We start from the raw sequence: 13405 nt of genomic DNA, 5'->3' as shown, positions 1-13405 counted from the left end.
AAAGTCTTTGGGAGGACTAAATAATTTTTTTCATGTCACAGGCTTAGCCATGGCAAGTACACATGTGCACAATTAAGCATAAGTTATTGTGGACATTATTTTAACTAAGCAGTGAAGCTAATCGACAGGCACAGGTTTTACTCTATCCAGGGCTGGGAACATAGCTGTCCTCATATTTTTCAGCACACTTGGTGTTTTAGTACTTGAGTAGCTTGTGGATAGTTTGAAGAAGGAGGAGGAGAAGAAGAAAGACTTAATTAGCACACTGAATCCCAGTGTGAACTTCAGCCTTGAGCTGGAAAGGAAATTCCCAAAAGAAAGTTTAAAATGCTGTTAATGGCAAGGTGCAATTCTGGATTGGTGAAATCATACCATTAAATGAAATAATCATGCTCTTTGGCCAAGAGCCATGGAGAGACTGTGGTCACACCCAGAGATACTGAATGACCCTGCTGTCCTGGAGATGGATGCTTTCTTACTAGCTATTTTGCCTTTGCTTTTCTATTTCCAGGTTTGAAAAGCTCTTTCTGAAACCCACTTTCCACTAATAACAACAGTTCCTGCCCTTTTTGTTTATTTATTTTTTTAAAAGATTTTACTTATTTATTCGTGAGAGACACAGAGAGAGAGAGAGAGGGAGAGAGGGAGGCAGAGAGATAGGCAGAGGGAAAAGCAGGCTCCCCACAGAGAGCCCGATGTGGGATTCGGTCCCAGGACCCCACGACCACGCCCTGAGCCAAAGGCAGATGCTCAACCCCTAAGCCACCCAGGCATCCCAGTTCCTGCCCTTTTAAAAATACTATAGCAATTAATGTATCGCATGCTTTATATATACTCATTTAAATCTCACTACAATCCAGTGATACTATTTATATAAATATTGCCATTATTATTCCCATTTTACAGATGAGGAAACTGAGGCAGAACAAGGTTTGTTTGTTTCTTTTTGATGCTTAGCCATCTGACTTCACAGCCTTAAGGAGCTTCATCACTTTATGATAGTGACTTCTTAAAATAGTACTATATGTATATATATCATATATACTAGTTGTTCAAAAATAATGTGGAGATATCCTCTGCTTTTTAGAGGTTTGAGTTATGCTTCTTAGCTTTTACGAAATAGATGCATTCATATCTATTCACTAACTGAAAGAGATTCAAAGAGGATCTTCCACTTTTACAAAAAAAAAAAAAAAAAAAAAGGTGAAGAACGGTTTGGTGTTTGTTTTGCAGAGAGGCGTGTAGAGGCAGCAGCACACCCTGAGCACTAAGGGGGCGCTGCCCAGCTCAGCCCCCTTCCCTCTCCCCAAACCACACTCAGCATCTCAGGATCAAGCCACCGCAGCCCTGACCTGCGTGCGCATCTGTGTTTTAGCTCGATTCATTTTGTGCATCCTTTAGCAAGATGATGTGTCTTAAGGTATCAGAGAAGCCTGCGCAAGGTCATTTTGGGGGGTCTGGGAATGCTCGAAAATCTTTCCATATAAATTAATGGTAATCGCTTCTTTGCTTTATACCATTTTGGCCCAACAAAAGGTTTCAAGGGCACGCTACTTTTGGAGGGGCGCCTGTTATTTCACTTGTGGGTTAACAGATTGAAGCATGGGTACCTTTAAACCTCGAGATACTCATTTGCGCCTTACAAAAACCCACTTAGTTAAAAAGATAGTATGCTTTGAAAATGCTAGATTGTAGCCAAATATCAAAATTAGAGGTATTAGCATGCTAAGTTGAACCACCTCTTAACCTATTGATTACTAAAACAGAAGAAAACAGCACCTTTTCAAGTTTTTTTTTTTTCCTCCCCACAGTAATTGGATTCAAATTCACATCTGTAGCATTAAACTAGTGTTTTCAACCTTTTTTTCCCTCCCAATTGTTTAACCTCCATCTACATCTCTGGCATAAATTTAAGCCTTTATTTGTGAATATTCGGATAAGCACTTTGCCTCTAACGGTATTGTTCAGGGCCCGGCATCATTGTTACAGCTGTAATTGTAACTATCAAGACACAGTTCTTTGTAATTAGAAAGTCAAGATGGTATTCAGCAGCATGGCAGCACAGGCTTACATTTGTTAGGCTATTAGAAAAAAATGTTTACAGAGAAAACAGTGTCATTGTTTAGTGCTCTTAATTGACCATCTGCCTGGTAAAGAAATGTCCAAAGAAGGATAAATAAGACTATAGTACACTTATTTATTTATTTTCTTTGTGCAGTGAGGAAATTAGGAAAAGCAACAGCAAGAGGCAAACCAGAAAAGACGCTGCTGCTAAATCAGGCTGCAAGTGAAATCATGTCATGCATACATTTCTTTTTCTTTTTTCTTTCTTTTTTTTTTTTCTTTTTTTTTTTTCTTTCACTATCAAGACAAAGACCTATGGCCTTGTCCAAGTTTGTTGGAGAAAAATGTTTCAGACTGCCCCTGGGGTCCCTGGACAACGCAGTCCCCACCTCTGTTTGCCCGGCCTCTCCCACTAGTCCTCTGCGCAGCCACCCCCGCTCTAACCACCCTGCCTTTTCCATGCGTTTCCTGCGGCTGAAGCCTTCTCCTCTGTGCTTTGGCTTTGGCCCACTCTCTTCTACTCTTTTCTTCGACTAGAGAGAGATCTTGCTCATTCCTTTAAGAGTCAGCTCAAGTATTTCTCCCCATCCCAAACCCCTAGATCTTTTTCTGGCCATCCAAGAGGACAAAAATGTCTCCCTTTTCTCACCTTCTGTAGCACTTACTATTTTTCCCCTCACTTAGCAGTGGAGAAGGACCTGTCTGGCCATGTTCTTCTGTGGTGTTGAAACTTTTATTCAGGTTTGGCATCACCACTTGCATCCTCATTTGCTTTTGTTCTGACTCTCCCTTTAGATTATAAAGTTCTCCTTCTAGAAGCATGTCCTTTTCTTTGAATTCTCCCCAAAATGCCCATAATGTTTTCCTCTTCTTTTTTCTTTTTTTCTTTTTTTTAATTCCAAAAACCAGAGTAACACTTGGGGCCTTCATGAAAGGTCTACCATCCATCTCTTAACCAAGCTGAACAAACTCAGGCTGATTTGACCCTCAGGACATGTTTCAGTTCTCTTCCATAAACATACGGGGTACCTGTTATGTGTGCCTGCCCAACTCTGTAACGAAAGCAGCAGGGATGCAGAGAAGAATCAGACATGGTTTGTCATCTCAAGGAACTCACCTCCAGGAAGTGGTCTCTGGTGGAGTCATGTGTCAGGGAGAAAGGGCTGCAGGGAAAACAGGAATGCATGAAAATAAGAAGGTGAGCTTCTTGGATTTGGACTCTAATGAACAAGAGTTCATTTTGACAAAGGCCTTTCTGTAGCCACCAAAAACCCTGGTTCACATTCGATGGGCTTGTTCTTCTATTGTGTCACATTGGCATGCATCTTACAGAAAAGGCTACACTGATTGTTCTTGCCAGGAGGGAAAACAATATGTGGCACCCAGGACAGAGCTGGTCCCAGATTCTGTAATTTGGGTCCTCTTCCATGCCCAAAAAGCAAGGAGCAGCTGGTCTTGAGGAGATTATCTGTTGTGCTATATGGATGTCCTTCTGCCTAAGGTCTGAATTGAGTTTCCTCCCAAGACAATGAATGACCAGGCTTATGCTCTGGGACCTGTCTCTTCCAGGATCACAGATGGAAGCCCCCATTACAGCCACACACAGATTCACTACAATATGGAAACCCTTCAAGCAGGAAATGGAACAAAAACACAAAATATGACCTGACCCAATACCAGAGATCTTTTTTTTTTTTTTTTCCTGCGTCAAACTTTAGTGGATAATTCTCTTTCTTATTTCTTTGCCGTAGTTTTCTAGAGACAATAGAGCCTGGTTCACTGGCAGATATTTTTTAAGACTCATGCAAACATCTTTTGTAATGCCATCTCTGATCCGGTCTCTTTCCAACTCCGTTGTACTTGAAGCATTTGATACACTTTATACATTTTATAGTATTTCCTGGATGATGCTTCCACCACTGACTAGCTGTTAATTGAATTGACTACACACCTGAGTATAAATTACCTGCTACCTTGTTGTCTCAAGCTGTTAAAAGCCACAGGGCTTTTGCTCTTGTTGCTGTGCATCCCTGGAATGTTCTTCCCAGGATGGCCTCATAGCTCACTTCCTTTATTTATATTAGATTCCTGTTCAAGTTCCGCCTTACCATTGAACGCTTCACAATCTCCGTATATCAAGAGTAACCCTCACCCCAAATCTGTGCACGTCTCTATGCTTAAATTTTCTCCACAGCTATTAACATCACCGTACCTATTAAATTATCTCCCCTTCCTGGATTTAAGCTCTCCCGCTGGTGTATCTCCAGGGCATTTTGTAGGTTCTCAATAAATATTCATTTAATAAACTAACCCTTTTTCAGAGATTCTTGGCTCGTGCCCTTACAGAGATTGCATAAAGCACAGAGTTCTATAGAATTCCTGGACTTTGGATCCTATGTGGGCCACTTAGCAACCATGGGACCATGAGCAAGTTGATTCCCTTCCTTACACCTGCTTCCTTAACCTCTGCAGAGAGATGAAAGCATCTGCGTCTTTAGAGCAGAGGTGAGGATATGATGAGAGAGGGCCAGGGAAGCATTTGTCTCCCACAGCAGGCAGCCTCTACATGTACCTTGCCTTCTCACTGTCCCCATGCTCTGTTCGTGCCCTCCCCTCCTAATTTCTTTCTCCCACCCCCACCACCTTTCTTTTAACTTTCCCTCCTTCACCTTTTTTTTTTTTTTTTTGGTCCTTCCTTCCCTTCTCTCCCTGCCTCCCTTCTGTCCCTCTGCACTAGGTGTGGGAAAAAGCCTAAGGATTCTTTTTCTGCATAACAACACACACGTGCGCACACTACTTCTATTCCTGACTTTTCAAAAGGTTTACAGTGAACCATCTTGATGAATGTTTGCCTCTATTCGCTTCTTTCTCAGCCAGAACTTTCTGCATTCCCTTCATTTTTCCCAACTAAGAATCCCATGCCAAAATCCCCTTTTTGAGGTGTTGCTGGATCAGGTTGTTCTTCTCTTCATCCCTTTATGTTGTACTAAAAACACATAGTCCGAAGGGATCCATGGAACCCCAGAGCCTGTACATGCATTCAGGCAGAGGTTATCATTGCTTGGTTCATAGGGAACATTTAACACAGATTTTTCAGTATGATGCTAATCTTAACCCAGGTCAAAGCTCTTCCATGATTGGGCTATCATAGGGCATTATCTCCTATATTTTATGGTTAGAAAATGAAAACAAATTCAGACAACAGATTTGGCCCACAGAGAAACACAACTGCACAATCCTCAGTCCTTAGAATAATGTCTGGAAAATAGCAGATCCTGGCCTTAGTGAGAGCCAGGATCTTACATAGAAACTCAACTGTACTGTCTTAACCAAGTGAATGGGGGTGTGTCAGGCTCATAGAACAAGAGGTTCAGTGGCAGATCATCTAGGACTGGTACTGTGACTTCATGATATTTTGGTGATGACTGCAGCTTCTCCTAGAATTCCCTGCAATCCAGGCAGGAAGAGGAAGGAAGTGACAAGTTCTTCTTTCCTGTGGTCCCAGGTCTCGTCGAGCTAGTTACCTCACAGTTCTATCAAATGCAGCATCTCTATCTCCGGCGGTGAGAAATAATTAGCTTTCTAATCCTGATTTTATCTATATCCTTTCCATCCCAAGTCATCCTCTTTACTATCTTCAAGTCCTGAATTCCTTTACTGTTTCCAGCTAGATCCTCAGTCCCAGCACAAAGCAGACACTAAATATCTATGTGTGGAATAAATGAACAAATATATTATTGAGAATGGCATGGCCTTCTTTTCACTCTTCATTCTCTTCTCATACCTGTAAAGTGTTTTTTTTTTAATTAATTAAATTATTTATTTGTTTGTTTGTTATTTATAGCAAGCAGGGAGGGGGACAGAGACAGAATTTCAAGCAGACTCTGCACTGAGTGTGGAGCCTGATGCAGGGCTCAATCTCAAGACCCTGAGATCCTGACCTCAGCCAAAATCAAGAGTTGAAGGCTTGGGGCAGCCCAGATGGCTCAGTGGTTTAGCACCACCTTCAGCCCCGGGCCTGATCCTGGAGACCTGGGATCGAGTCCCGCGTCACGCTCCCTGTGTGGAGCCTGCTTCTCTCTCTGCCTGTGTCTCTGCATCTCTCTCTCTGTGTCTCTCATGAATAAATAAATAAAATCTTAAAAAAAAAAAAAAAGAGTTGAAGGCTTATCTGACTGAGCCAACCAGGTGCCCCTTTCTCATACTTGTAAAGTATCTCAATAAATTGTAGAAACAAGTGATCTTAAAATTCAATACCAATTCAGAATAACTGATCCAAATGTTTTATAAGGAATAGATAAAAGTTGAGGAACTGATGACTCTGTACCAACATTTATAAATTCACATGTTTTGTATTAGGCATTGTATTAAACCATTAAAATAATCTCATTTAACCCCCGTGGAAGCCCAGGGGGGCAGGTTCTGATACACCACTGTGATATGGTTAGGAATCTCTAGGCCATACAGAGCTTGTGGAAATTAGAACACAGATTTCAAACCAGGGCTATCTAAACACTGTCCACATGCATCCCACTAGCCTATTGCCCACTGCTTGGTATCCCCCAGAGTACCTCATGCCAACTGCATTACACCTGTAGAAAGATAATACTTGCAAGAGGAATGAAGGAGAGTGGGGTAAGGAGGATAAGAATAAATGAATGGCTTTCTGGAGAGCCGACATATAAATTCTCACAATTTAATACGTCATGAAGATGATTGTGCTATCATCTTGAGATTGTAGCAAAATTTGGAAGTTCATTCCACTGAACCGTCAGGTGCTCCCACATCACACGAGTTGAGACACTACTGACACACCCTTGCAAGTGGCTGGAGAATGTTTTTTTTGCTATCAGATATTTTTATCCCACTTCTGGGGAGATCAAGGGAACTTGAAACCATGTCAGAAACTAAACCAAAAGAGATACCTAAATTAGCAGTGACCGAGCAGGTCTGACATACTCACAGATCTTTAATGTTCCTTTCTGGAAGGCTGGCTGGAAGCTGGAGAAAACAACACCCCAACATTCAGCTCACACCAGGGAGCTTTGCCTTTGCTGTTCCCTCTACCAGGAATGCTCTTCCTTCAAGTCCCGTGGGATCTGGACAGATCCCTAACTGCATTCAGGCACCTGCTAAACATCGCCACATCCAGCAAACCTTCTCTGACCTTGTTTGTCACTTTTCACCCTCTGACCCTGTTTTGTTTTTTCTCCAGAGCCATCATTACCTCGTAACACACTGTATATTCATTTGTAAACAGTCATCTCCTCCCCACCGGACTGTCAGATCTCTGAGGCAGGACTTGAGTCTCTGTTGTTCACCTCCAATCTCCAGCATCCAGATTTGTTGTCAGCTTTGCAAAGATGCCCCCCGAATGTCCATTGCATAAATGAACTCACACTTGAAACAGAATGCTTGCCTTCTGATAAGAATGATGGCCACTCCACCCATCTACCCATCTACTGAAGGCTAATGACTTCTTAATTATTCTGACCAAGAAGTGCTTGGCCTCCCAATGGGTCCTGCCTTTCTTTCACTTCACCTCACCCCACCTCGTATTTCAGCTGGGCAGGGTTCCCTTTAGCACCATTCACATTTTCAGGGGCAGGATTCAGGAAGCCGTTCTGACTCACACAAGAGAGTATCTTATGATGGGAAAAGGCTCTCTTTATCTTTGCTGGGTGATGGCATAAGATCTTTATTAGGTCAGTGCCTCGCACGGACCACAAGCCTCTTAGGGAGGTAATCTGTCCAGCTCATCCTGTCACTCTTCAACTTAGTGCCACTTGGTAATGATGTGCTCTAGCTGTCATCTCTATTATCCTGCTGCAGTACAGCGGCCACCTCCTTCCATCTGCCTTTCGTCCAGAGTCCAGTTTATCATCTCCGCTCGGGTGTGCTTGTTAGTTGCGTCTGAGAACCCGCGAAGGCCCGACCATCCATGTAGTCATCAGGTGTATCTTGCATGAGAGAGCCTGGCCGGTGAGTGGCAAATACTACTTTCGGTTTTCACAGGATGGCAAAAGCCAAGAAACTTAATGTCAAAACAACAAAAAAGTTCATTGGCATCGTTTGGGAAAGGTTGTGAGATGGATGTACTTGCGTAGGCAAAGCCACCTTCGCTCAATGAGATGCTATCCCTCCCCCAAATCTTTTATCTTCAATAGATCTTGTTTTAAAGGTACCTGCCCATTTATTGTGGATGACAGACTAATAAAATGAAGTCATTTTCATAAACACTGTATCAGAATATCCCATCTTCTAATGTGGCAATGTGAAATTTCGCCACTGGAGGAAACATTTAACATTCTGACTATTTTAATACTTTTAATAAATATTTGCAATTCCTATGATAAAGCATCCCAGTAGAAAATGCATTTCCTCCAAAATTTATGTGGCTGCTGGCAGGTGGCCATTTTCTAATTTTCTGTCTCACTTACATACATTTATTACAGATTTCTAACTATCCCTTTTCGCTCTTTGACTGCCTCCGAGCATGCTGTTTCCTCTGAGTGGGAATGTGTGTGGTTAAAATTGAGCGTGGTAAACAAGAGCTTTCTGGTTTGCAAATTGGAGGGTTGGTCATCACCCCGTGGGGGGTCCCTTAACAACCATTTTATTCAGCCCCACAGTACATTTGAATCAAGTCTTTAGGATCCACATGGAGCTTGAGAATCTCTACTTAGTTCCTCAAGGCAGTGAAAGATTGGGGACAGGCATGAGGGTGGGATTAAGAATGGAGACTGGGTCTTTATTTTGATCCACTAGACTGTGGGCTTCTCATGGAATGCATGAGATCTGCGAAGTACTTGTTAGAGTAATAAGGCTTAGAGAGAGAGCAAAATTCAGGTTCGGTAAACCATATTTGAGATACAAAGGGAAGGGAACTATTAAAGAAAATCTTGTTGAAGAACTTCTTGGAGAATAAACAAATAACTTTAAAAGTTTGTCCTGACTCCTTTGTGTATACTCTTAACCTTTGTTAGACATCTCCATGTAAAATTCCTGGGTAACCCTCCAATATTGCAGTACAAAGTTGGCCATTCCTGCTACTCTTCCCTACCTTCTGACTTATTCAAAATCGAATCCCGTATCTGGATGCTGGATCTCACCTCAAGTTATTGCCATTCCCTGATCCGAAAGAGCAGAAATATGAGGCTTTTGCAGGTTTTTCCCTTTTATATATCCCAAGGCTTTTTCGTCCTACCATTCCACGTCTCTTCACTGATTTCCTCCTTCCTATTGCACAGACGCTGCCCTAGCTCAGGTGCTTGTTACTGCTACTGGCCATTATGGTTATCTCATTTAACCCTTCCAACAGTCCAATGAGTCAAGTGATAATAGCATCCCCATTTTACAGATAGAAGAAGGCATAAAACCTCTGTGACTTGCCCGAAATTACTCAGTAAAGAGGCTTCAATGCTGGGTTTTGAACTTTGATAATCTGATACCAGAATTGAAGCTCTGAACTACGGGCCTCCCTGCTGCTCTTGTGTAACTTCACAGTTCTTCTCCTGTCTTGTTATAATTTGTTCTATTTTCTCCCTCCCATTTCTCTACTTTATGTTTCTGTGGACTGTTTGTGGAAATATGGGTTCATGTCACAACCTGCGAAACCTCTGATGGTACCCTCAGCCCATTGTTGATTCATTCAATCATTCATCCATCATTCATTCCTGTATTTCATGTACTTGACAACTATTTGTTGACCACACATTGTATAGCAGGCACAGTCTAGGTACTGGGGGTTTTGCAAAGATTAAAAACCATCCAAGATCTTGCCCAGTGGGTAAGGAAACAGTGATATAGCATAAGTTGGGGTACTGGTGAGCGCTATGAGAAAAGAAAAACCAAAGTAAAGAACAGAGGGAGAGGACTTAGAGTTTTGGGTTTTATTAAGATACTATTAGTATTTTAATATTTTATTTATTTATTCATGAGAGACACAGAGAGAGAGGCAGAGACATAGGCAGAGGGAGGAGCAGACTCCCTGAAGGGAGCCCGATGCGGGACTTGAACCCAGGACCCTGGGATCACAACCTGAGCCAAAGGCAGACGCTCAACTGCTGAGCCACCCAGGTGCCCCAGGACTTAGAGTTTTAGACAAGATAATTAGGAAAGGCCTCCACAATGAGTGACATTTACGTTTCGACCCAAACAGTAGGTAGGAGGATACACTCCGGGTCCTGGGAAGGAGGAGTATTCATGAAAAACAGAAGAGCAATGCAGAGTGCTTAAACCAGTGGTTTTACCACTTTTAAAATACAGCAGTAGAGCAACAATCTCATAGGGTCTTCAAAGGTATAAGTGAGATTACCTTTGTATATCGTAAGAATTCAATCAATTTTAGCTTTAAATTATTTTAAAGGATTTTTGGGATCTCCGGGCCCTTTTATTATAACCCAGATAATATGCTTTAGTATCATACATCTACTCAGTTGCTTTTCTGAGCTAGACTTTCAGCATCTTGAGAGCAAGGACCATAACCAATTTACAGAGTGTTGCATTCAGTGCCTTTGCATGGAGAAGGTGTTAATAAAATGGGTCAAAAGAATTTATTAAACAAATAAATTTATATGCTTCATCTTAAAACAGTTTAGGACACAAAATAGTGAAGGATTTAGTAAAGCCTAAACCCAAGCCTTTTTTTTTATTATTTTAATAGTGGGGTTGAGATAAAGGGCTTAGGAAATACAGCAACACATACAATCAGCAAAGATCTTGCATCTAAAATCCATACAAAATGTCTACCAATAGATTTTTTTTAAGAATGGAAGCTTACAAAAAATGAAGAATAGGATGAAATAGAAATTTTATAGAAAATAGGATCCAAATTGCAAAGAAATGAAAAAACCCCAAATCTTTTGTAATTAAGGAAATAACGTTAAAAACTTCAATAAAGTAACATTTATGCTCACTAGGTTAGTAAAAATTAAGATGTTTGGTAATAACCACTGGTGGTAAGAGTGTGGACCTTTGGGGTTGCATAGACACTTCTGATGGGAATAAAACTTGATACAACCATGTTGGGAAATGATTTGGTGCCAGTTTGTGAATTTGAACATTTGCGTGCCTTATGGGCCAGCAATCCCACTTCTATTTATATGCTTCAGAGAAACTCTTACTCATGAGCTCCAGGAGACATGTCTAAGAATGTTCAGAGAAGCATCGCTTATAAGAGCAAAAACCTAGTGTCCTTCAACAGGATGATACACACTATAGATTGAATTGTGCCCACCTTCCCAAATCCGTATGTTGAAGTGTTAAGCTTCAGTATGACTACATTTGGAGACAGGGCCTTTAGGGAAGTTCTTCAAGTTAAATGAAGTTATAAGGGTGGGGCCCTAATCTCATAGACTGGTGTCTCTATAAGAAATGGAAGAGATCCCTGGAGTGCACACACATACACACACACAAGAAAGGCCATGTGAGGAGACGGCGAGAAGACAGTTGTCTGCAAGCTAGAAGGGAAGGTCTCACTAGAAACCTACCCTGCTAGCACCATGATCTTGGACTTCCAGCCTTCAGGGCAGTGAGAAAACAAATTTCTTTTGTTTAAGCCACCCAATGTGCATTATTTTGTTATGGCAGCAGACTAATACAACACATGGACCATTCGTAATATATACACATAGTGGAGCATGATACAGCAATGAAAATGAATACACAACAGCTATACCCCACAAGGGGATAAATCTTAGAAAACCTATTTACTGATAAAATCAAGTCATAAAAGATTATCTTCAACACTATACCATTTTTATAAGGCTTAAAAACAAGAAATAATAACGTAGTATTTAGGGATATATGCATGGGGTTAAGACTATTTCTTTAAAGCAAAGGAATAATGAATATAAAATTCAGGATAGTGGGAAGACAGAGATAAGATGAAGAATGTCAAAATAATGGAATTGTTAATGTTCTGGTATTTCAGGTAATGAGTTTATAAATATTTCTTTCATTGTTATGCTTTAAACTTGTTTATAGGTAAAATGATACTGTTTTAAGTAGCAAATATTACATGAAAGAGAACAATAACTAATTTCTTTTGAAAAAGTGCTTTTCTCTCACATGCAAGGATATAACCTTCATTTTTTAAAATTGCAATTACTTGCTTTTTCCTTTCCTTCACATTTTTGCCTTTTTTCTTCTTGCCATATAACTGGATTCTTTATAAACTTTAAAATTAGAGAAATAGTCAATTCCATTATTTTTTGTTATGAAAAATATCCCACTAATATAACAGGTATACGAGAGTACAATATTCAGAGTTGATTCCAGTATAAAATTAATTCTCGGTTACTTATAATATTTAATTTGTGTATGCAAAGTACCCTAGTCACCGAAAAGATAATTGACTTTGCTCTGAAGTCTCTCAGTCTACATATTAATTTCATCTCCTCTCTCAGACCCACATACTCACTGGAACTCATTGGTATTAGCTGTGTGAATTTAGACGAGTTGCAATATCAGTAAGTTTGTCAAACATCATCATATCTGGTCTGTTGGGCAGAATTTGTTTATGTTATCCCAATTCTGTAACCGTCCCACATTGAGCAACTGCCTTCCAGTACTGTATGAATTCTTTCCTATGCTACAAGTCACATTCCCCTTTGAAGGTTAAGTGTTATTGTAAACTCCTAGCTACATTAAAATACTTAACAGCAATATCTCTAGCAGCTAAGGGAGAGTATTTTCCATCTCTTATTGGTAATTTTTTAAAAGATTTTAAATCCTAAAAATGTGTATTAATGACCTGCTACATTCTTCATGCAGTTGTGGGGCAACAGCACTTATACAGAATAGGCACAGTAACTGTTGTTAAGGAATTTTCAATCTGGTAGGTATATTGATAAGAGACAGGGATGATGTTCGGACAGGTTGCGATCTTTTCCCCCACTAAAATATTGCATTTTTGTGACATTTTACTGCCACTTGTCTTATCCTGAAATCTTTAAAACAAACTGTCAGTCTTACCACATGGAATGTCTTCGACAACCAGACACATTTGGCTCTAATCAGAAAGTTCCATGCAAGGCATCATCCAAAAAACAGACCGGGCTGTGGAATTATTATTTTTTCATCTTTTTCTTCAGGAAATATGTTAAATGTGAAATATTCCAACATTAATAACACAGTGACACCCATTAACACCACCAGCAGCAGCTTGAAGAGTTTGTTGATTGAAAAATAAGTTCCTTCTTACAATTACCAACCCATTGCATTGTCTGGCTGTGTCGGAGCAGAAAATGAACGCTGAACAAATGATGGCACGTTCGTATCACCAGAAGGGTCAGAATAAAAAGGTTTAATTCTTTCAGATGATTTCAAAACCTAAGAA

At 40.5% G+C, this 13405-nt stretch overlaps 2 long non-coding RNA genes across 23 annotated transcripts in view; one reads left to right on the top strand and one right to left on the bottom strand.

The window, feature by feature from the left end:
• Nucleotides 1-7679, bottom strand: part of LOC144324200 (uncharacterized) — a 48112-nt gene extending 40433 nt beyond the window's left edge. For 2 of the 6 annotated variants that reach the window (XR_013389692.1, XR_013389688.1), the window contains exons 1-2: nucleotides 7292-7679; nucleotides 3182-3227 (exon numbers count right to left, since the gene is read on the bottom strand). This is a non-coding gene — a long non-coding RNA (uncharacterized LOC144324200). Of the gene's footprint in view, nucleotides 1-3093; nucleotides 3228-4276; nucleotides 4411-7291 lie in introns of those variants that run through there. The other 4 variants (XR_013389689.1, XR_013389690.1, XR_013389691.1 and 1 more) reach the window with 2 other exon arrangements.
• Nucleotides 1-13405, top strand: part of LOC144324204 (uncharacterized) — a 285014-nt gene that overhangs the window by 104556 nt on the left and 167053 nt on the right. For 14 of the 17 annotated variants that reach the window (XR_013389727.1, XR_013389724.1, XR_013389717.1 and 11 more), the window contains exon 1: nucleotides 4449-4569. The exons of 2 other annotated variants lie outside the window; for them this stretch is intronic. This is a non-coding gene — a long non-coding RNA (uncharacterized LOC144324204). Of the gene's footprint in view, nucleotides 1-4448; nucleotides 4570-7720; nucleotides 8047-13405 lie in introns of those variants that run through there. One more of the 17 variants, XR_013389725.1, reaches the window with a different exon arrangement.

The sequence above is a fragment of the Canis aureus genome, chromosome 11 (assembly GCF_053574225.1).
Source record: "Canis aureus isolate CA01 chromosome 11, VMU_Caureus_v.1.0, whole genome shotgun sequence".
NCBI lineage: Eukaryota > Metazoa > Chordata > Mammalia > Carnivora > Canidae > Canis > Canis aureus.
This window is presented reverse-complemented; position numbering and strand designations above follow the sequence as displayed.